We start from the raw sequence: 24,506 nt of genomic DNA, 5'->3' as shown, positions 1-24,506 counted from the left end.
CTATCAGCTTGAATCAGTCGGCCCATTCTCCTCTGACCTCTAGCATCAACAAGGGATTTTTGCCGCATACTGGATGTTTTTCCCTTTTCACACCATTCTTTGTAAACCCTAGAAATGGTTGTGCGTGAAAATCCCAGTAACTGAGCAGATGCCACGCTCAAAATTGCTTAAATCACCTTTCTTTCCCATTCTGACATTCAGTTTGGAGTTCAGGAGATTGTCTTGACCAGGACCACACCCCTAAATGCATTGAAGCAACTGCCATGTGATTGGTTGATTAGATAATTGCATTAATGAGAAATTGAACAAGTGTTCCTAATAATCCTTTAGGTGAGTGTATATTTCAATGAAGCATGGACAAGGCTGCTAGAATCCTATCTAGAACAAAAAAAATTTACTAGCGTCTTTACACTGGCTGCCTGTTAGGGTTGGGGCTGACTTTAAGGTTTTTCTGTTAACCTATAAATCCATACATGGACTTGCTCCTACTTTCCTTGCTGAAATGATCCAGCCATACATACCTACAAGTAACCTACGATCGCAAGAGGCAGGCCTTTTAATTGTACCTAAAATTTCTAAACAAACAGCTGGAGGCAGGGCCTTTTCTCATGGAGCTCCACTACTGTGGAAAGATCTGCCAATTAAGGTTAGAAATGCAAACTCAGTGCAAACTTTCAAGTGTCTACTAAAAACTCATCTCTACAGCATGGTTTATAATAGGTGTAGCCTGGCCCAGGGGCGTGAAGGTGACCAGAAGGCCTGATACTGTCCACCCTTGCTGTCTTGCCAGGTGGGCTCTCGTCGCCACTGGGATGCCCTCCCTCCAATGCCTTTCGGGGGAAGAGTCACTGGCTTGTTGTTTTCTCTCTGTTGCGCACTTGTGCAATTGGGCTGTACTCTGCTGGCAATACCTTGCCCTCATTCAGGGTGGTTGCGGTTGGTGGGTGTCCCTTTGGTTGATGCCTGGCAATGTGGGTGGATTGATTTCCTGCCTGTTGGGCCCTGTCCGGGGCCTCCCCCGGGTAGGGCCACAGTGTCGCCGGGCCCCCCCGTCTCAGTTCCAAGGTTGTAAAAAGGGATTTATAAATATATTTGATTGATTAAACTGACTAACATTTCTTATTAAGTTTACTTCCACCACAAATAGCATCTATGAACTGTATGGCTTTTGCCACTTAACATCTTATTAGCCAGTAATAGTTTTACTAGTATCTACTAACTTACTGCTTGTAATAGTCATAAGAAATGGGCAATTGCTAGTGAGACGGACGACAAACTTTACACTGCTCAAGTTATTTACTTTCATAGCACAACAGTGTTTGTTTTTCTATCATTTATAAAGGACATTGATACAATAACTATCAATATAGGTGACAATAACTGACTTTTTCATCAAGTGAAAAGATGAGAGAATCGTGGAAACCCCTCCTCTTTTACTGTACAAAGGGTTGTGATCAATAGTACCCTAAAAAGCATGCACAGATGCGTACTTCAAAAATTCACCAGAAATAGTTGCAATATAATTTTAAGCCGTTTTTTATTTTAGGCTTACTATAACATAGCTACAGGAGGTTGTAGCCAGCAACGTTTTTGTCTATTCTGAACAAATCCTAATGCATAATTTTTGACTGTGGTGAGGCTCGAACACCAGTCCCTTGCATGGCAGTCCGAGGTCTCTAACCAATACGCAATTTAACAAAGGTCAGTCAGTCACTCACTCACTCAGTCAGTAAGAGACATTCAAACACTTGTTCAAACGGATACTTTGACAATTTTCAATCTGGTTTCCGACCGCATCACAGCACAGAGACAGCGCTCATTAAGATAATAAACGATATTCGCTTAAATACTGACTCAGGCAAATTATCAGTGCTGATACTACTTGATCTCAGTGCTGCATTTGACACTGTCGATCACAACATACTTCTAGACAGGCTGGAAAACTGGGTGGGGCTCTCTGGGATAGTCCTAAAATGGTTCAGGTCATACTTAGAAGCAAGAGGGTATTATGTGAGTATAGGAGACCATAGGTCTGAGTGGACGTCCATGACATGCGGAGTTCCTCAAGGCTCAATTCTTGCGCCACTCCTATTCAACCTGTACATGCTCCCAATGAGCCAAATAATGAGAAAGAACCAAATCTCTTATCACAGCTATGCAGATGACACACAGATCTACTTAGCCCTATCGCCTAACGATTACAGCCCAATTGACTCCCTGCTCCAATGCATTGATGAAATAAATAGTTGGATGTGCCAAAACTTTCTTCAGTTAAACAAAGATAAAACTGAAGTTATTGCGTTTGGAAATAAAGATGAAGTTCTCAAGGTGAACGCGTACCTTCACTCTAAAGGTCAAACAACTAAAAATCAAGTCAGGAATCTCGGTGTGTCTCTAGAGTCAGACCTTAACTTCAGTAGTCATGTCAAAGCAATAACTAAATCAGCATACTATCATCTGAAAAATATTGCAAGAATTAGATGCTTTGTTTCTAGTCAAGACTTAGAAAAACTAGTGCATGCTTTCATCACCAGCAGGGTGGATTATTGTAATGGACTCCTCACTGGCCTTCCCAAAAAGACCATAAGACAGTTGCAGCTCGTACAGAACGCCGCGGCCAGGATTCTCAGCAGAACCAGAAAATATGATCATATCACACCAGTCCTCAGGTCTTTACACTGGCTGCCAGTTACATATAGGATCGATTTTAAAGTATTATTACTGGTATATAAATCGTTCAAAGGCCTAGGACCTCAATACATTGCAGATATGCTCAATGAATATAAACCCAAACGAACACTCAGATCATTAGGATCACATCAGCTAGAAATACCAAGGGTTCACTCTAAGCAAGGAGAGTCTGCTTTTAGCTATTATGCCAGTCGCAGCTGGAACCAGCTTCCAGAAGAGATCAGATGTGCTCCTACAGTAGTCACATTCAAATCCAGACTCAAAACACATCTATTTTACTTTGCATTTAATGAATGAGCACTGTGCCACTGTCCGTCCGACTGTTTTCACTGTCCTTTATTTTATTATATTTTTTATTCTAAACTGTATTTGACTTTATATTCTTAACGGTTTTAATTTTTCTTATTTCTTCACTGTTCTGTATTTGATTTTATATTCTTAATGGTTTTTATTTTTTCTTATTTCTGTAACAGTACCTCTGTCAAATGGATATTTAAATTGTTTTTATGTAAAGCACTTTGAATGACCATTGTGTATGAAATGTGCTATATAAATAAAATTGCCTTGCCTTGCCTTGCCTTGCCTTGCCTTGGCTGGCTCCTCTTATGCGGTCCATCAAAAAATTGAAAAAACATACTGTTGCCCTTTTTTCTCAGTCCTGTCCTTTTGTTTTTTTTCTTTTAGGAAACTAGATTTCTCTTTAGTAAGCTGAGACATCATTGACGTTCCCCCAGCAATCCTCACGCAATTCATTGCTATAGCAATTGCCATTTTCGCCTGATTTGAGACTGGGCCAAACCATTTCATGTGGAGGGGGGTTGCGCAATGCTTAATACAGAGGCTCTCTGGATGTTTACTTTTCCCCAAAACAAGAAATTAAGATTGGTGGATTGGTTAATAATTAATGGATTGTTAAATAATTAACTTAATGTTCTAATATTTTTTTAGGGCCCCCGTTAGTCATGGGCCCTAACAATCCTCCTACCTTTTCCCCCTCATACGACACCCCTGAATACTGCGTGTCAACTGAAGTGTAAATAACTATAATGTCCAAGTGTAATTCTGACAATAAGCAAGTTCAAATCGTATTTGTTGTCTCTGTTCTCTTTATCCCTGCAGGTATGTCATGACTGCTCCTAACCCCCTACGAGTGGGCTGTAGAGAGAGGGTGTTTGTTGAAGCTAAAGATTACAAAAAGGGTGCCCTTGATGTCAAAATCAAAGTGCTAACTTTCCCTGCACAAAAAATTCTCCTTACTGAAAGTGTAACCCTGAATTCAAAGAACAAATTCCAGGCACTAAAGGAAATTGAAGTAGGTCTTCCAACGTTTTCTCATGTTAATTTAAGGGGAATTACAACAAATATCTATAATTTGTTTAATGGCTCAAACGTACCTCACGAAACGGAGTGTCAACGCACGTTATAGTTTTGTTATTTTCCATAAAATGGTTAGGGTGTGTTTCTCATACACAAGACATATGCAACGCAGTTTATGACAGACCCTCAAAAGTAATGCAAACACTTAACAATGTAGACGACATGCATTAACTAGCATAATTTGTAGGGGCAGTGAGGACGTTTCCATTATTTTATTTTTTTTGTCCCCGGAGATGTAAGAGCAGCTTGAGATGTTTGAAATATGTTTTGATCCGTTAAAAGTTAACTGACAACTAGATGTAGCTAGATATGGGCCTATACAAACAACTCAGACCCGGAAGTTAAAATATTTTTAGTACAGCCTAAAATTGCGAGGGACACTGGGTTGAAGCCACTCTCGCACTCACCCTATAGCCCAACTAGTGGATGTTACGCTACTAGGCAGACTTTAACATTGGTAGGAACACAACAACACTTTAATCCAAAAGGTGTTCTATAATCAGCTGGTCAAAATGCAACATCCCTTCCCACTTACGTACGTTGATCTACGCACGTGAGGAATGGCTGAGCCTTAAGCTCATTAATCGCTTCAGTTGTTGGACTGATTCTATGAGGGGTGATTCGTGCATTTAATAGGCCCAGGGAAGCTGTGACTCACTTGGCCTTCCATACGTGTATGTTGTGGACGTGTCGTCTGTAAGAAAACTGCGTCCCCATTGATGGACGGTGTTAATTTTAGAGGTAATTTTAAGGAGCTGTTCAGTAGTTAAGTGACTTGGTGAGTCATATCAGTAGCTTCCCTAGGCCTATTGAATGCACGAATCATCCGTCATAGATTCTACATGCACGCAACTCTCTCTCAGGGTGAGCAGTCGAACCAGCACGAGTGAATCGTCAGAGGGTTTTATTACTCTCCCCTTACTATTGCGATCAAATGTTCTATTACAGCAAAAACACAACATTGGAAAAACCCCAATATATGGTGGTGCATGCCCTATACATATGTGATTTATGTTTGTCTCTGGTTTTAAAGTTCACTTTTTCGAATATCTCCTCCATAGACGTCAAATGGGCTTACTGCAACAAGCTGTATTGAGAGATGTTGGAAAATGTAAAATGTGTTAGCTCGACCTTCTTGCAAATGCCACCATGATTGCGTGTTTTCTTGAAATTCACAATAAATTTGACCTTTGTTAAATTTCCTAATCAGATAAAGGTTGAACCTGGTTACTTCGATGAGGATTCCATGCTGAGCCAGTATGTGTATCTGAAAGCAGAATTTGGCAATGACAAAGCTTCCCTTGAGAAAGTTGTCCTGGTCTCCTTTCAAAATGGGTACATATTTATACAAACGGACAAAACCATTTACACCCCGGAAAGTAAAGGTATGACCAAAACCTTTTGATCTACACTGCATGCACAATTATTAGGCAAATCGTATTCCTCAAGATTTATTTTATTGTTGAAAAACCACAATGCTCTCAGTCAATCCAAAACATAATTTAACTTCAAACCTGAATGTTTAACAAAGGAAACATTTGTTTTGATCTTACTCAGGGGAATACATAAGTGTGCAGAATTATTAGGCAACTAAAATACTAAAATAATTTCTCCTGCTCACTTGTTTATTCTCAATTTCTTGAGTAAGTGCAACAAATAAGTAACAAAATGAAAATTAAAGAACATTTTTGGCCTTTCAAAAATATTCAGTGACTGATATAGCCACCCTTCTTTTCAATAACTGCCATGAGCCTTCCATCCAGTTTCTTCCTGTACCACTGCTTGAGGAAAGTATTTTCCAGAATCTGTCAGTAGGTATGGGAGTTGAGTTCCAGTCCATCTTCAACCTGAAAAGGTCCAACTACCTCGTCCTTAATGATAGCAGCCCATACCAGTACCCCTCCTCCACCTGGCTGGCGCCTGACTGAAGTGGTGTCTTGTGTCCATTAGTGATCCAGCCACCGGCCCGTCCATCAAGAGTCCCTCTCATAAAACATTAGGAAAATCTGTCTTCAGTTATTTCTTTGCCCAATCTATATGCTTCAACATGTTAATCTTATTCAGTGGTGGTCTTCTTTCAGCCTGCTTGACCTTGCCCATGTCTCTGAGCACCTGACACCTTGTAATTCTGGACACTCCAGGTAGGTGTTAGTTCTGGAATTTGGTGGCACTGGAGGATAATGGGTTCCTGGTCGCTTCACGTTTTATTATTCTCAAATCTTTTGCAGTTAACTTGCACAACAGAGCGGTTAAGTGTCCGGTGGTTACGCCTCAATAGTTTAGCTATTTCAAGAGTGTTGCATCCATCTGAAAGGCATTTTACAATTTATGACTTTTCAGTGTCAGTTATACTGTATCTCTTTTTTGGCCCATTTTACCTGAGGTCATGAAGCTGCCTAATAATTATGCACACCTTGATATAAGGTGTTATTCACTGTTGCCACACCCTCCCTCATTACACAAATACATATCACCTTAAAATGATTCAATCCAATGAGCATTCAAGTTTATTTGGTTTGGAGTTGGAAAATGTGCATAGAAATAATAATACGATCAGAATACTCACTTGCCTAATAATTGTGCACGCAGTGTAATACATTTAAATTAGCATTGCTCAGAAGTGGCTATGGATCAGGGCAATGGCATGAAGTGATGAAGTGGTCTCTTAAAATAGTTTAAATCAGCCATCTTTTTCAGTAAACTATAGAATCTTCGCCTTAAAACCGGATCTACAGCCTTTCACGGATACCATCTATGTGGACATCATGGTAAATCGTTTCTTTAGACTATTGTACTTCACATTAAACTACTTTATAAATACTGACATTACTTACCCTGGTTTACTTCTGTCAGGGTTGGGTAGTAACAGGAATTAACTGTAACTGATTAAATACAGAATTTACTGTGGGGGTTTTCAGACCCCTGATGGAATCACCTTAATGCACCAACCGTACAAACCTTCAAACGGTATTCAATCTGCAACATACCAGATTCCAGAAATATCAAGGTTAGTTTTCACTCTTCAATCATCATACACCCCTTGAAAAATTGTTTTGCCTGTGAATTCTTGTGGTCTCATTTTCACTCTTGTATGAAGCTTAGGAAATTGGAAAATTGTGGCAAAGTTGAAAGATGCCCCACTTCAGAACTTCACAACATATTTTGAGGTGAAAGAATATGGTAAGGAAAATGTTGAGGATTGTAAATTCTTTAATGTTAATAACGGGCCTGTTTGTAAAGAGTATTACGTGATCTATGTATTATCATTTTTAGTTCTGCCAAGCTTTGAAGTGAAACTGACATTGAGCCAGTCCTTCTTCTACATTGACGATGAACAGCTAACGGTCACCGTTGAGGCCAGGTTGGAGTTTTTGTAGAATGCCATAAAAAATATATTTTGCACCTCATTTACTCCTATACATAACTACATTGTTTTTGCCTGAAGGTACCTGTTTGAAGAGCCTGTGACAGGAATTGCTTTTGTGGTGTTCGGGGTAATCCAAGAAAATGAGAGGACAAGTTTTCCTGGCTCTCTTCAGAGAGTAGAGGTTTGTGCATGTTAATTGGGAGGGTTTTCTATGTATAGTAGAAATGTACAGTAGCTAGTTTATGTTTAAGGAGTTCTATAACTTCAATTACCAATATCAATAATGCCTCAAGTAGATCTTGACTTTTTTTCACGAATGCAGCTTAAAAGCCAAGGAACAGCGAAGGCGGTACTGAAGATTGAGCACATTAAAGAAACCATTCCTGACATATATACGCTTTTGATGAAATCCCTATATGTATCTGTTAATGTGTTAACAGACACAGGTAAGTTGAGTCTTTGTGTGGTACATTCATATTTCTGTGTCATAAAATCATACCTGCGAGGGGGTTTGTATACACCAATCAACCATAACATTATGACCATTATGAAGTGAATAACACTGATGATCTCGTTACCATGGCACCTGTCAGTGGTGGGATATATTAGCCAACAAGTGAACATTCTGTCCTCAAAATTGATGTGTTAGAGGCAGGAAAAATGTGCAAACGGAAGGATCTGAGCCACTTTGACAAGGGCCAAATTGTGATGACTAGACGACTGGGTCAGAGCATTTCCAAAACTGCAGCCCTTGTGGGGTATTCCTGGTCTGCAGTGGAAAGGAACATTTGTGAACCGGCAACAGGGTCATGGGCAGCCAAGGCTCGTTGATGCACGTTGGGAGTAGCTCAAATTGCTGAAAAAGAGAATGCTATTACTCATAAAAAGGTGTCACAACACACTACTGTTTATTGCGTATGGGGCTGCGTAGCCGCAGACCAGTCAGGGTGCCAATGCTGACCCCTGTCCACTGCCGAAAGCGCTTAATGGAAATGTGAGAATCAGAACTGGACCACGGAGCAATGGAAGAAGGTGGCTGGGTCTGTTGAATCACATTTTGTTTTACATGGATGGCCTGAAGCGTGTGCATTGCTTACCTGTAGCACACATGGCACCAGGAGGCACTATGGGAAGGCAAGCCAGCGGAGGCAGTGTGATGCTTTGGGCAATGTTCTGCTGAGAAAGCATGAGTCCTGCCATTCACGGGGATGTTACTTTCACACGTAACACCTACCTAAGCATTGTTGCAGTCCATGTGCACCCTCGACGTGTCATGGCTGTTTTGACGGCAAAGTGGGGACCTCCACAATATTAGGCAGGTGATCATATTGTTATGGCTGATCGGTGTATACAGTACTATCTAAGACCAGTCTGCTAGTTGATAAAGAAATAGCTACTGCATGAATACTGCAGTGCAGGTGTGATTTAATTATGCAAGTTTTGATTGGATTAAGTTGATTATATTACATTTACAGGAGCTGGTCATATAATTAGAATATCATCAAAAAGTTGATTCATGTCAGTAATTCCATTCAAAAAGTGAAACTTGTACATTACATTCATTCATTACACACAGACTGATATATTTTAAAAGTTAATTTCTTTTAATTGTGATGATTATAACTGACAACTAATGAAAATCCCAAATTCAGTATCTCAGAAAATTTTAATATTACTTAAGACCAATACAAAAAAAGGATTTTTAGAAATGTTGGCCAACTGAAACGTATGAACATGAAAAGTATGAACATGTACAGCACTCAATGCTTAGTTGGGGCTCCTTTTGCCTGAATTACAGCAGCAACGCGGCGTGGCATGGAGTCGATCAGTCTGTGGCACTGCTCAGGTTTTATGAGAGCCCAGGTTGCTCTGATAGTGGCCTTAAGCTCTTCTGCATTGTTGGGTCTGGCGTATCGCATCTTCCTCTTCACAATACCCCATAGATTTTCTATAGGGTTAAGGTCAGGCGAGTTTGCTGGCCAATTAAGAACAGGGATACCATGGTCCTTAAACCAGGTACTGGTAGCTTTGGCCCTGTGTGCAGGTGCCATGTCCTGTTGGAAAATGAAATCTGCATCTCCATGAAGTTGGTCAGCAGCAGGAAGCATGAAGTGCTCTAAAACTTCCTGGTAGACGGCTGCGTTGACCTTAGACCTCAGAAAACACAATGGACCAACACCAGCAAATGACATGGCACCCCAAACCATCACTGACTGTGGAAACTTTACACTGGACTTCAAGCAACGTGGAAATATATCAGTCTGTGTGGAATGAATGTATACATTATGCAAGTATCACTTTTTGAATGGAATTACTGAAATAAATCCCCCCCAAAAATATGATATTCTAATTATATGACCAGAACCTGTATACAAGTAATGTTGTAGACACTCCAATTATTCTTCAGGAAGTGAGATGGTGAAAGCAGAGAAAATGGGAATCTACATTGTCAAGTCACCATACACCTTACACTTCAAGAAGACCCCACTGTATTTCAAGCCAGGGATGCCATATGATATTTCGGTACATTTAAGAACATTGATGTTCTATATTAACTCCACCTCTATCTCATTTAGCATAATAAATAAACTTCTTTTCAACATATTTTCAACACGTGTATTTTTAAAATGTTGTGTGACACAATTGTATTTAAAGGTGTTGTCCAGTTCTTTTAATCAGGGAAACATCTGGTTACTGTGGACTTGGGGTAGTACATTGGGACTGCAACTTTTAGTCTGACTCCACCACTTTCACAACTTCATCAGGTGTATGCGACTAACCCAGACGACTCTCCAGCCAAAGGTATTGTTGTGACGGCTTCTCACAAAGAACATATAGAGCACGGGACGACCCAAGACAATGGAATTGCCAAAATGACCATTAACACAGACGCGAGTGACGATAAGCTTTTAATCACGGCAAGTTCAAAACATTTCTAAGTCTTAATTTGTATGCAAAACATTATCTCTGTTTTGGATATTTTGTTAAAAAGAAGTCTGTCAACAATGTGTCTCGTTACTGTCATTCATTTAATTTTTTGTTCTATTTCTAATGCAGGTGGAAACCAAAGTTGATAAACTAGGGCAGGGCAGGCAGGGCACGCAGAAGATGACTGCCATGCCCTACAAAACAAAGAACAAGTCCGGGAACTACATTCATATAAACATCCATTATGCAGAGGTCAAAATTGGAGATCTAATGAAAGCCTTGATAAACCTCGGCAGCAGTCCTGCTGTGTTCACAAATGACATAATTGAGATAACCTACCTGGTGTGTGGTTTTAAGACTTTTTACCTAGCTGAAGTGCATTGGCTGACACTATTACACTTTATTAAGCTGCATGGACAGTGAATTTTGTAAAATTTCAGTAGCACTGTATCAGAGCATGTGAGCGGAATTGAGCGGGAGCGAGCGGGGAGCGGGAGCGGGCAGATTTTGGACAGAGCGCAGAGCGGCATTTTTAAAAGGACGGAGCGAGCACCCTATTTCCCACTGCGCTCAAACGCGAGTCTAAGCATGCTCAGTCGGGCCTGACCCAGAATCCATCTGTGTCTTGCAAAGTCATCAACACACAGTACAACAGACAGTAGAAAGTAGACATAATGGAGTTCAAAAAGTACTTTAAAAAAGAAAATGAAAGGTCATACAGGTGTAGTATTAAAATAAAACGAACTAACAATGATAATGTGGTACAAGAAAACAAATGTGGATACATTGTTTTTTAAGTAAAGATTCATTTTGGAATCTGAAAAGACACATCTCTCGAAAACACGAAAGTGTGCTACGTGAACACGCTGGGAAGACAGCAAAAGGTTAGCAAATTGAATACTTAACTTGTAACAAAGTTTAAATTAAATATAGTGTAATATTCAAACAAATTCGTTTTGTCATTCAAGTAGGCCTAATGGTTCGTTTTATTTAATTTGTGTCGTCCGTGAATTTGTATTTAATAGAGCGAGAAGAGGAGCAGCAGAAACAAAAGAAAACGGTTGAGGAATTAAAAAGTTTCTTCACTGTACGCAAAGGCCCAACAATAACAAAGGAGAGAAAAAAGAGAGCTGGATGTAGCATTTTTTTAAAAGGTTGTGGTCTGAAATCTACATTTGCAGTTCAGATTTTAAATGAAATAATGATGATGTGATTAAGGTAGAAACTGTCAACCGTGATTTTTTTTCAGGATGTTTTCTTCCATGTCAGATGAACCATTTTGAAATCCCATTTCCCCGCATTTTGTATACAGAGTGATTATCCTTGATCCAATCTTTTATGATACAGCAACATTCCATCAGATCAAACATATAAGTGAAAAACTGACTAACCCAATTTTTTAAATTAAAAACAAGAAACCAGGCACGCCTAGTTCAGCCAGCCCACATTAAAATATGTTACCAGGCTCCGCTTACGCAGTCCGGCAAAAAATCATCATCATCATTTTCTTCCGCTTATCCGGGGCCAGGTTGCGGGGGCAGCAGTCTAAGCAGAGATGCCCAGACTTCCCTCTCCCTAGACACTTCCTCCAGCTCTTCCGGGGGGACACCGAGGCGTTCCCAGGCCAGCCGGGAGACATAGTCCCTCCAGCGTGTCCTAGGTCTTCCCTGGGGTCTCCTCCCGGTGGGACGGGCCCAGAACACCTTCCCAGGAAGGCGTTCCGGAGGCATCCGAAACAGATGCCCAAGCCACCTCAGCTGACCCCTCTCGATGTGGAGGAGCAGCGGCTCTACTCTGAGCTCCTCCCGGGTGACCAAGCTTTTCACCCTATCTCTAAAGGATCGCCCAGCCACCCTGCGGAGAAAGCTCATTTCGGCCGCCTGTATCCGGGATCTTGTCCTTTCGGTCATGACCCAAAGCTCATGACCATAGGTGAGAGTAGGAACGTAGATTGACCGGTAAATCGAGAGCTTCGCCTTGCGGCTCAGCTCTTTCTTCACCACGACAGACCGATACATCGACCGTATTACTGCAGAAGCTGCACCGATCCGTCTGTCAATCTCCCGGTCCATCCTTCCCTCACTCGTGAACAAGATCCCTAGATACTTAAACTCCTCCACTTGAGGCAGGCACTCTCCACCAACCTGAAGTGGGCAAGCCACCCTTTTCCGACTGAGGACCATGGCCTTGGATTTGGAGGTACTGATTCTCATCCCCACCGCTTCACACTCGGCTGCAAACCGTCCCAGTGCATGCTGAAGTTCCTGGTTTGAAGGGGCCAACACGACAACATCATCCGCAAACAGCAGAGATGAAATTTTGTGGTCCCCAAACCTGAAACCCTCCGGCCCCTGGCTGCGCCTTAAATTTCTGTCCATATACATTATGAACAGAACCGGCGACAAAGGGCAGCCCTGCCGGAGTCCAACATGCACTGGGAACAAGTCTGACTTACTGACGGCAATGCGGACCAGTGAGTCTGCTCTCTCTGGCCAAACTTTCACTGACCTCACAGATGGTTTCACGCGTGTAATGAGGGGTAAATACTTGGGGAGTAGGAACAATGAAAAGTGGTCAGACTGACCCGGGTGGGGGAGTGGAATGGCTTTGTAGGCCTCTGGAATGTTTGTGTACACCTGGTCCAGTGGATTGTCTCCTCTGCTGGGGCCGAAGACATTTTGACGGAATTTGGGAAAAACTATTTTCAGATTTGAGTGATTGAAATCGCCTGCTACATTAAAGGCTCCATCCAACTGGGCAGTTTGCTGCTTACTAATTGCAGCCTGCAGCTCTTCCATTGCTAGTTTAGCATTAGCATCCGGTGGTATGTAGGTTGCAGTAACAACAATAGATATAAACTCCTGAGGCAAATAATAAGGCCTGCAATTAATCATCAGGTACTCCAGATTGGTTCAGCAGTGTTTCCTCAGCAAGCAACACGCCAGTGGCCCATTGGCGGCTCACTAGCTTTCTGCCACTGCGGCCGGCAACCTTTTCTGCAAAGCGTCTGGCCAGCGGGCCGCCATCTACGAAATGCTTTTTTTATATTGCGTGTTGCATTTGTGCCACCGGTGGGCTGCTTTCATTACAATGCCTTCCAACAATACCCTGATCAGCGGCTCGACGGCATCTAGCCGCTTTTATGCACTAAACCCGGGTGGGATGCCTCAGGCCCCAATATTAGGTTTTATTTATAATAATCCTTTATAATAATTTAGGTCATATCACAAATGACAATGAACTGAATAAAATCTAAACAATGTATTTCAATTAGTGCAAGATGCATACAAAAAACATGCATTATACAGCAAGCACACAAAATAAACATGTGCAAATGAATTGAAATACATAAAAAAAAATCAAATAGTGCAAGAAAACATGTCCAGCAACAGATATAGTAAAATCACAGTATTTTAATTTGAAAAAAGTACAAAATAAACATAAAACAAAATAAACAAGGGCTAGAATGGCAGTAATATACATAAGTGTGACCTAGCAGCAATCGATAGTTGTTGAATATTGGTTGCACTGGAGCTGTCATTCATATTCACGGCAGGTCCCTTTTACCGCCACGACATCGTCTCCCACCAGCACGGTCAGCTGCCCCTTTCAGGTATCTGGTGACCTGGTTCTGGACAGTCTTGTCAGTGGCATTCCAGGTGGAAGGATTCTTCCTTATGGCTCCTGTAATACAGTAATCAGATATTGTACTTAAGTGGTCTGACAAGATTGAGAAAAAGTCATGAATTAACCACAAGAATCTAATAGCCATGTACAAAATAACTAGATTAACATGCAATTCACATACCTATAGGGCTGTAATCCACAGGGTGTTATGGTGTAGATGTGTGTCCTTGTGGTGGTAGGGGCCCACACTGGAACTAATTTCGCTCCTCTGGTGATATACACGTCCGGTCTCTCACGTATCTAGGAAAAGTTACGATTTTGTAAGCTTTTACCCTGCAAAACACATTTTTATTTTTACTTGCATGCTTGATGATCTTATAAGGGACAGCCTCACAGGTGTCTTCAGATGGTGAATAAGTTCTGGCATACTTGTCGTTGCTGAAGGACTTCCAAATGGTGATGCTGTGTGGTGGCCAGTAGCAAAGTTCCCCCTTTGAGCCACAGGCGTGGAACACCTGTGTGAAGTTGGCCCCCCACCCAACACAAAACTTCGGCAAAATAGGCTCAATCGTTTATGCTCTGTTTGGGCTGGTTTGTGTCGTTAAAATCTTCGTTTGTGCTGGTTTGTGCTGTTAAATGTTTGTTTGTGCTTCATTTGCATTTTTAATATTGGAAATGTAATTATTGACGATAACGTCAGTCAGCCCCCCAACATGCTCCAAATTCAACCAAACTAGTCTCCTTTGTTTGTGCAACCCCTGTAACCCCTGAGTTGGAAACTTACATTGATCGGTCCATATGTTCACAGATCTTAAGCAAAGGACAGATCATTCACTTCAAAAAGTTGGAGTGGAAGAAAGGACAAGGACTCCTGGCAGTGGATATGGACGTGACCAAGAATATGGTCCCTTCCATCCGCGTTGTGGCATATTACCATGTAGGCACGGAAGAGGTTGTGTCTGACTCTGTCTGGGTCGATGTCCTAGACACATGCATGGGAAAGGTGAGAATGTTGCCTTACTGTGTTAAGTCTGTGGTACATTTATAACACTCAGCCTCAGTCAAATATCTGTCCTTCTGCACCAGAGATCAGGCTTTAGTCCCTGTGTCCACCCTTTTTTTTTTTACTGTCAAATCAGTTTGCATGTTTCCCCCTCTTCAACTGCTACCCTATTGTCTTAGTATTTATATGGGAGGTATAGCATTCCATTTGAGGTATAACATATCTCCTCCATTAGCTAACTTTGGATGCTGTCAGGCTCAGCGGAAGTTATGCACCCCAGCAAAAAATCACCCTGTCTCTCAGTGGTGACTCAGGTGCCACTGTGGGACTTGTAGCTGTGGACAAGGGGGTCTACGCCCTGAACAACAAAAATCGACTTACCCAAACTCAGGTGACCAACTGCAGACTCAACATTAAAACAGAATATGTTCAAGACGACCACTAGTGATGGTTTTAAAATGACTGTTTGTTTCTGTGTTCATACATCCCTAAAATGAAAATGTATCACAAGTGTCACCCACTTCATTGACCACTGTCGACTAACAGTAAAATGCTCACCTGCAGGGTACACTGTGTACTGAGTAACAATAATTTGGCTAACCCTAACCCTTTATAGGAAGTACCAGTTCTGAAATGCTAAATGAGTGTACATGGTAATTTAGGTCATTTACATAAGTAGAGGTAGCAGCAGATGTGTAATAAATAGTAGAAGAAACAGCAGCAACATAGGTGATAACTGTGAGGTTTTGTCTACTTCATTAGTATGCATGTATCTTAATGTTATCTGTGAACAAGTCGTGGGTGTATGTGGGGGGGGGGGCAGGTTTGGAGTTCATGCCTATAGTCAATACTGAAGGAGTAGTGCAAAACACTACATTTAATAGTTAGTGACATGCAATTAAAATGAATTTGGCATTATTAGATCTGGGACAAAGTAGAGAAATATGACACAGGCTGCACAGCTGGGAGTGGAGAGGACAGTATGGGGGTTTTCCACGATGCTGGGCTTGTGTTTACATCCAACACTGCAGGGGGAACCCGTCAGAGGACAGGTATGCAACGTCAACACAAAAAACTTCTGCCTAAAAAAAATTCTAAAACCATCACCATTCAACACTGTGTGACCCTTTACCTGATTGCAAAGTGTGCAAAAAATATTTTGGTGAAATATCCGATAATGTGTGTATGCCAAACCCAGAGATAGTCAGCTAACTTAATCTTCAGGGGCCAAATTCACAAAACATCTTAAGGCTAAAGGTAGAAGTAACTCTGATTTAGAAGTAACTCTTCTAAAATAATTGGCGTGTCAGTCCTAACAGTAGGACTCCTAATTATCCTCATTTAACAAATCTTGTTAGAGCTAAAACCATCTCCTAAATCTGTGAAAAGTTAGGAGTAGTCAAGAGGACTCCTAAGTCACTAAGACCAAGTCACAAACAATACTAAAGCGCTGCTGCCGGCAATCCACCTCATGATCAGGTTGATGTTTGAGATACATTTATTGATACTGAGCTTTTAACAAGGTATCGCCTTAATCGTGAGGGTATTATGATCATAGTAGCACTAGTCAGGGATGCTGTCACTTCACCAAAAAACAGAAACAACCCAATAACATTGAACATCATGGCTGTGGTGGCTTCTATTACTTTTTGAGATTGTTCCACTTCGAAAAGTATTCAATCATTTTGCTCAAAGGTGTCTTTTCTTCCACACCGGCACAGTTGAAAGTAGCCTCTTTTCAAACTTCTAGATCACATGGCGAAAGAGTGTTGACCTTTGGCCATCCTGCTTCAGACTCCAGCAGGAAATCAGGACCATTCAGCCATCATTTAGTGCTCAAGAAAGCACATTCCATAATCCTCTTGAGTATTGTAGATACCACTGGATTTTCTGTAGAGCTAACATATCACCATTGTGATGGATTGGAGAGATCTCTAATCACAGATATTCTGTTCGCAGTAAATGTTTGGAATCGTCTTGTGCCATTGTAAATGTACTTAAGTAATGATTGGCTGTCAGTCTAAAACACTGTTCCTTCAAGGGGAATCTGAAGTTCAACTTTCCACATTCGGTTCATGCATACAGCTAATGTCGCTGCCGCAATCTCTATTCAGGGAATGGTTACCTATTTAAGTGGTGTGACTTTGGATTTCCCCCCAACAAGTGCAATATGTACTTGATCCTTTTCATTTTTCATTTTCATGTAGCTTGCCGTGCCATATCCAGGTTCACTTGCATCGCTAAAGTGATGGAGCTGTGCTGTTTTGGTCTTGCTGAAGTTGTCAGGCTTCATGGAACAGGCAACCTCAGCTGGTCGGGTAACCATTTTTGCCAGGGTTTAGCCAAGTGCTCAGGAATGACTACATCTCATCCAAACTTCAGTCGACAACATTCTTTAAGAATCAACTTCACTTTCAGAACAAAGCGTGACAGAAGGCAAAGTGGATCATATATGGAACTGACCATCAAGAGAAGACCCCTTCCTGTGACTATTTATCATATTTACCTGAAAGGTACTGTAAAGGTATCCATCTCAATGTTCCACTGTGTCCCTAGAGCCCTTTTAATCGTTAGCTTGTCATGATCCAGGTCCAGCTCTTTCATCTGCTTTGCTTTGTCTTCTTTTGGGATTGAAGCCAGAACTGATCAACTATTACTGACCCACTTAGATCATTTAAATCCGCATTCAGCCCAGACATCCCTAAGTCATCCTGTATTCTTCCAGCCTTGAGTCAGTGTTGCCATCAGGCCACCAAAGCACAAGTAATCACAACTTGATCAGGACAAACTCTTACTTGATAAAACATATTCTCGATATCTGCCATCATTGCAACCTTTTCTTGACGGCATGTAAGTAGAACTCCCAGGAGAGTGTTGGAAAGATCTGGACACTGAAGGAGCTCACTTGATATGTTGAGATGTTCCTTGATATGTTGCTGTGCAGTCAAATACAACTCTGATCATTTGTTTGTGGTAAACACCATAATGAGGTATATAACAGATTTTTCCTTTTTGCTAAAGTTTGCTCCCGAACGTCCGCTAAACTGGCAATTGAGATCATGTTAGCCATTACCTTTGGACGACCCACGTAATCAGCAGCGGTGCAACCTTCGAGTGGTGCATTGACCACCCAACCTAACAGGGTATTAACCGCATGCGGTCCATCATCTTGACTATTCATGACTTGCCAGTTTTCATGACTTTTGGAATATTCACTCCAATCAATAGTTCCAGTTCTGCATCGATTTCTGTCCAATGTATCTCCTTCAATTACAGCTATTTACTGATATCCCTTTGGGTCAACATATTATCCTTTGCGGCTGATATTTTTCTTTGGTTATACACCTTAGGCAGTGAAATCAATTGGTCACCATCTATGCTGGCTACTTCCAGTCCAGTCCATACTGTAGCATGAAATGGGCTTCTCCTGACCCATCGTTCGCAAAAGGATGTCAGTCTGTTTGCCTATTGCATGCAAGTGTTTCATGTGCAAAATGTGGCTGAACTGCCTGGGTCCAGGAAGACATAGGTGATTACAATCTTGTCACACTTTGAGAGTTTTTCTTGTACTGGAACAATAGCCAGTACAGATTCCCTGCACATTCTCAGCCCCGGTATCTTCTCCGGTTTCCATAGAAACAAGTGCACTACTAACAAGGGTTTCTTCTTGCTTAGCCACAGTGCAACTCATTGTTGTACTGTCTGTCTGTCTGCTGTATTTCCAAATGAAGTAAGACTCAATGCCTTTTCTGACAGTGCTGACATGTCATTCAGTTTTTACAGTGTTAACTAAGGTGTCCTTTGGTCAGACATCCAAAAGATAAGCCATTAGTGTGTACCAGATTGAATTTCACTTCATGTGGTTGCGTGTTCAGTCGCTGGCATGCAAACAAATATTGTTCTCCTGTACAATAAATGCATTGGTCATTTGACACATTGATCTCTGGCCTTTCTTTTTCAGATGTGCTGTAAGACAGCGAAGCTGCCTCCTGTCCTGCCTTGTTTGAACTTTTTGGTGGTCGTTGGTAGTACAACGTCTTGAATGTCCCCATACAAAGGATCTAATACTATTTTGGCTTGCTTTTCAATGAATAGAACAAGATCAATTAATTTAGCTTTCCTTTGTCTTTCATGTATGTCACTGGCCATGGACCTCCATCTTTCCCAATACTTGTAGGGGAGCTTTAGGACAATAAGCCTGATGTTTGATGGAATATCAAGCTCTTCAAGATATTTCAAGTCTTGCATAGCATTGTGACATCCTCGAAGATAGAGTCCACGGGCTTGCAATGATTTTCCATCCTCTTTCTTGCTACTTGGCCATTTCAAGGCCTTTTCCATGTAAGCATTGGTAATCTTGATTTCATTACCAAAGTTATTTTCAAGTAGCCTTTCAGCTTCAACATAGCCACTGCCTGGCTACATGTGCAGGCAGCTGCGCACCATGTCTTTTGATTGTCCGGTTGTAGCGTACTGTTCCAGGAAAAAGTCTGTCTTGACTGTTACTTGTTTTGTCCTCGATTCCATGTTCAAACACTCGCATGAAAGGCCTGAAATTCAATGGATCCCCATCAAATACAGGGATTTCCCTTACAAGGCGTAGCGCAAGTGCTTGCTGAGTGACCAGGATCTCAGCTATGTCATTTTGTCTTTGCAGTACATTAGTTATCACATTTTGATTGACCGTTTCATTCCCTTTGAATTTCTTGTTCATCATAGAGATTTGTACATTGGTTAGCAAAGTTGACCCTGGCCTTTGATGTAAATGATGTTGAGATGAACCTTGTTTTTGAATAACAACCTCTTGCAGTGGGGATTTTGGAATTATTCCAGCAAATTAAATTGGTGATTGCTCATAGATAATTGGTTCCAAATGTTCTTTCATCATATCATTGTATTCTGTTACACTTGAGAGAATGTATCAAATTGATCAATAACATTTAGCTATGTCAATTGTTAATCTTAATTTTGCTTTCCTTGTTTTTAAACTGTCCTCCTCCAACTCCAGGGCAAGCCTCTACTCTAAAGCCACTTCTTGGACTTCCAGCTCAGCTTTTTCTTCTTCAGCTTTTAGACGTGCGGCTATGATCAAGGAAGAGGTGGACTTTTGGCCATTTTTACTTCTCCTACAAGATGTAGCTACAGAAACTTTGTCATCCAGCAAAACAGCTGATTGGGGCTTGTCAGCTTGTGCAAAATCCTATTTCCACCCCTCCATTTCATCAGAAAATTCATCAAAATACATATTTTACCCCCAAACCAATCGTCATCATCTTCTCTTTCATCTTCAGACAACATCGTAAGCACAGTACCATGGAATTCCCTAAAATAATTCAGAGCAAGATTGAATGCTTTAATACGCTTGGTTATATCACAAACATTTCCCTCAGCGCACAGTAATGATTGTATTTCATTAATCCTCTGTGTATATTTTCTCAGTTTAGCTGTACAGGATCCAATCATTGACATTAGCTCATTAACTGCTGCAGCTGCGGCTGGCTTGCTCGCTTGGCTTAAGCTGTCGACCTTTGTCACTTTTATTAAAACAATTAACGACCATTGTCTCATTTATGCACATACAGTAAATTGTATTAATTGTTACTTCCAAGTGTTTCTGGTACGGCAACATTGAGCTATGAGGCTCATCGATAATATCCTTCAAGCTCCCTGAGTCCATACATTTAACGTTAAACATTAACATCCATTTGGTGTCACGGTACAATATTATACAAAGCTGTGAAGGTGCGTTTTTATGTGTCAAATCCTTCCAAATGAGCTTTTTCAAATCCTTGACACATTCTTCTACAGTATTGCTATGATGAATTCACTGACAGAGACCCTCCCCTATCAGCCAATCACTGTGGGCATAGTAAGTTAGCTTGTTTGTGGAACACCACATCATCCATATCAACATGATTAACCCTGCCCTTTCTTTTAGCTTAAGACTTCGACCCGTTCCTTAGTAAAACTTGATCTTAGCAGCTTTGTGAATAGCCTTTTAGAGAAAACTCTTAGCTATGAACCTTTAGTGTTGTTTAGGAGTCCTCCTAGTGGTAAGATAAAAAAAATTGGGAATATGGCCCCAGATTTTAGCTCTGATTTCTGAGTTGACAACATAGTAGTTACTATATCATCTTGAGCCTCTGTAATAGTGTTTTAGTATTAAAATGCATTTTGCATTAATGTGCTAAATTACCAAAATGTTATAATTCTCAAAGAGGAGTTGATTTCATGTTTAATATTGTCTTGGTAAATGTCCCAAGTAAGTTTTGTATATTGAAATGTGTTATCTTCCCTGTGCGTTTTAGTGTCCACCTGCCCTCTCAACTCAAGGAGAAGACGTGCAGTGACTATAAAAAAAGTCATAACCATATTGGGTAAGAAGATTGAGTGTGTTTGAAAAGATAATATAATTAAACTACACAGCTCATGAAAATTAAAGGAACGTGTAATCATCACAGTATAACACCAAGTCAATTAAACTTCAGGGGTATCAATCTGGCCAGTTAGGAAGCATAAGCAATTGTGAATCAATGTCACCTGATTTGGTGCAAATGAGAGTGATAACAGGTGTACTGGAGAGGCAACAGCAAGACAAACCCCTAAAGGGGAATGGTTTTGCAGGTGGTGGCCACAGACAAATGCTCTCTTCTTATCCTTCCTGACTGATTTTTCTCTAGTTTTGGGTTTTGCTACTGGTAGCATGAGGCGGTACCTGCAGTGCTTTCAGGTTGCACAGGTAGTCCAGCTCCTCCAGGATGGCACATCCATACATGCCGTCGCAAGAAGGTTTGCTGTGTCTCCCAGTACAGTCTCAAGAGCATGGAAGAGATACCAGGATATGGGCCGTTACACGAGAGAGCTGGACAGGGCCGTAGAAGGGCATCAACTCTGCTGCAGGACCGGTATCAGCTCCTTTGTTTGAGGAGGAACAGGAGGAGCACTGCCAGAGCCCTACAAAATGACCTCCACCAGGCTACTTGTATGCATGTTTCTGACCAAACTGTCAGAAACAGACTCTATGAGGGTTGCATGAGGGCCCAACATCCTCTAGTGGGACCTGTGCTCACAACCAAGCGCTGTGTAGCTCGACTGGCATTCAACAGAGAACACCACAATTGGCCATTGGCGCCCCGTTTTCTTCACAGATGACAGCAGGTTCACACTGAGCACGTTGCAGACGTGAGTCTGGAGACGCCATGGTAAAAGTTATGCTGCCTGCAACATCAGCCAGCATGACTGGTATGACGGTGGGTCTGTGAAGGTCTGGGGAGGCATATCCTTAGAGGGTCGCACAGACCTCCACGTGCTAGCCAACAGTACCCTAACTGCTGTTAGGTACTGGGATTAAATCCTCAGACCCATCGTCAGGCTGGTGCAATGGGCCCTGGGTTTCTCCTGGTGCAGGACAATGCCCGGCCTCAAATGGCCAGAGTGTATAGGCTGTTCATGGATGACGAAGGAATTGATGCCATTGAAGGGCCTTCACGTTCCCCAAACCTGAATCCAATTGAGAACCTCTGGGACATTATGTATAGGTGCATCCGACGCCACCAAGTAGGACACCATCCGCGGTCTCATTAGGAGCATGCCCACACGTTGTCAGAAATGCACAAAGGCATATGGGAGCCATACACACCATTGAGTCACATTATGAGTTGCCATGATGAAATTGACACAAGCTGGAACAGCTTGTGATTTCAGTTGTTGACTTTGATATTCGGTGTGGGTTTGAATCTAGCCCTCAGTCGGTTGGTGATTCTGTTTTCCATTGACCGTTATGTCATTTAGTTCTCAACAAATTACACAATGTACAATTAAGATTTTGATCTTTAATGTATTTAATTCATCGAGACCCAATGTGTGATTTTAGTGTTCCCTTAATTATTTTGAGCAGTGTATTTGCACCAGAGTTCGATCTATACAATGACAATCGGGGGGTCAACTTTTTGCCGGACTACATAAGCAGATCCGGACTAGAAGAGCAAATGTCTCTTACTGACTGAGTGACTGAGTGACTGAGTGGCTACCCCTTGTTAAATAGTGTAGTGGTTGGAGACGCAACCTCCCACGCAGGGGACCGGTGTTTCGAATCCCACCGCAGTCAAATCAAATTATGCATTAGGATTCTTTGAGGATAGACCAAAACTTCATTATGTTATAGTAAACCTAAAGTAATTTACGCTTATAGTCTGACTATTTCTGGTGCATCCGTGCATGCTTTTTCCCTTGAAGGGAGAGAGAGCATCACAAAACATCCTACTAGCACAAAAGCTGTCCAACTTTTGCTGGGAATTTGCTGTACTTCGGGTCATGCGTCTTGATGTTTTAATATTACTAATTATTATTATTAAATAGATACAGTGGGGAGAACGAGTATTTGATACACTGCTGATTTTGCAGGTTTCCCTACTCACAAAGCATGTAGAGGTCTGTCATTTTTAACATAGGTACACTTCAACTGTAAGAGATGGAATCTAAAACAAAAATCCAGAAAATCACATTGTATGATTTTTAAATAATTATTTAGCATTTTATTGCATGACATAAGTATTTGATCACCTACCAACCAGTAAGAGTTTCAGCTCTCACAGACCTGTTCGTTTTTCTTTAAGAAGCCCACCTGTTCTCCACTCATTACCTGTACTAACTGCACCTGTTTGAACTCGTTACCTGTATAAAAGGCACCTGTCCACACACTCAATCAAACAGACTCCAACCTCTCCACAATGGCCAAGACCAGAGAGCTGTGTAAGAAAATCAGGGATACAATTTCAGACCTGCACAAGGCTACTGGACAAGGCTACAGGACAATAGGCAAGCAGCTTGGTGAGAAGGCAACAACTGTTGGCGCAATTATTAGAAAATGGAAGAAGTTCAAGATGACAGATCTCCCTCAGTCTGGGGCTCCATGCAAGATCTCACCTCATGGGGCATCAATGATCATGAGGAAGGTGAGGGATCAGCCCAGAACTACACGGCAGGACCTGGTCAATGCCCTGAAGAGAGCTGGGACCACAGTCTCAAAGAAAACCATTAGTAACACACTACACCGTCATGGATTAAAATCCTGCAGCACACGCAAGGACCCCCTGCTCAAGCCAGGTCATGTCCAGGCCCATCTGAAGTTTGCCAATGACCATCTGGATGATCCAGAGGAGGAATGGGAGAAGGTCATGTGGTCTGATGAGACAAAAATAAAGCTTTTTGGTCTAAACTCCACTCGCCTAGTTTTGAGGAATAAGAAGTATGAGTACAACCCCAAGAGCACCATCCCAACCGTGAAGCATGGAGGTGGAAACATCCTTCTTTGGGGATGCTTTTCTGCAAAGGGGACAGAAGACTGCACTGTATTGAGGGGAGGATGGATGGGGCCATGTATCGCAAGATCTTGTCCAACAACCTCCTTCCCTCAGTAAGAGCATTGAAGATGGGTTGTGGCTGGGTCTTCCAGCATGACAACGACCAGAAACACACAGCCAGGGCAACTAAGGAGTGGCTCAGTAAGAAGCA

At 41.7% G+C, this 24,506-nt stretch overlaps 1 pseudogene; it reads left to right on the top strand.

The window, feature by feature from the left end:
• The window catches only part of LOC114839824, a 65,902-nt pseudogene that overhangs the window by 3,350 nt on the left and 38,046 nt on the right, over positions 1 to 24,506 (top strand).

The sequence above is a fragment of the Esox lucius genome, chromosome 9, assembly GCF_011004845.1.
Source record: "Esox lucius isolate fEsoLuc1 chromosome 9, fEsoLuc1.pri, whole genome shotgun sequence".
Classification (NCBI taxonomy): Eukaryota; Metazoa; Chordata; class Actinopteri; order Esociformes; family Esocidae; genus Esox; species Esox lucius.
The sequence above is the reverse complement of the archived record's forward strand: the minus strand, read 5'-3'. Positions and strand labels throughout refer to the sequence as shown.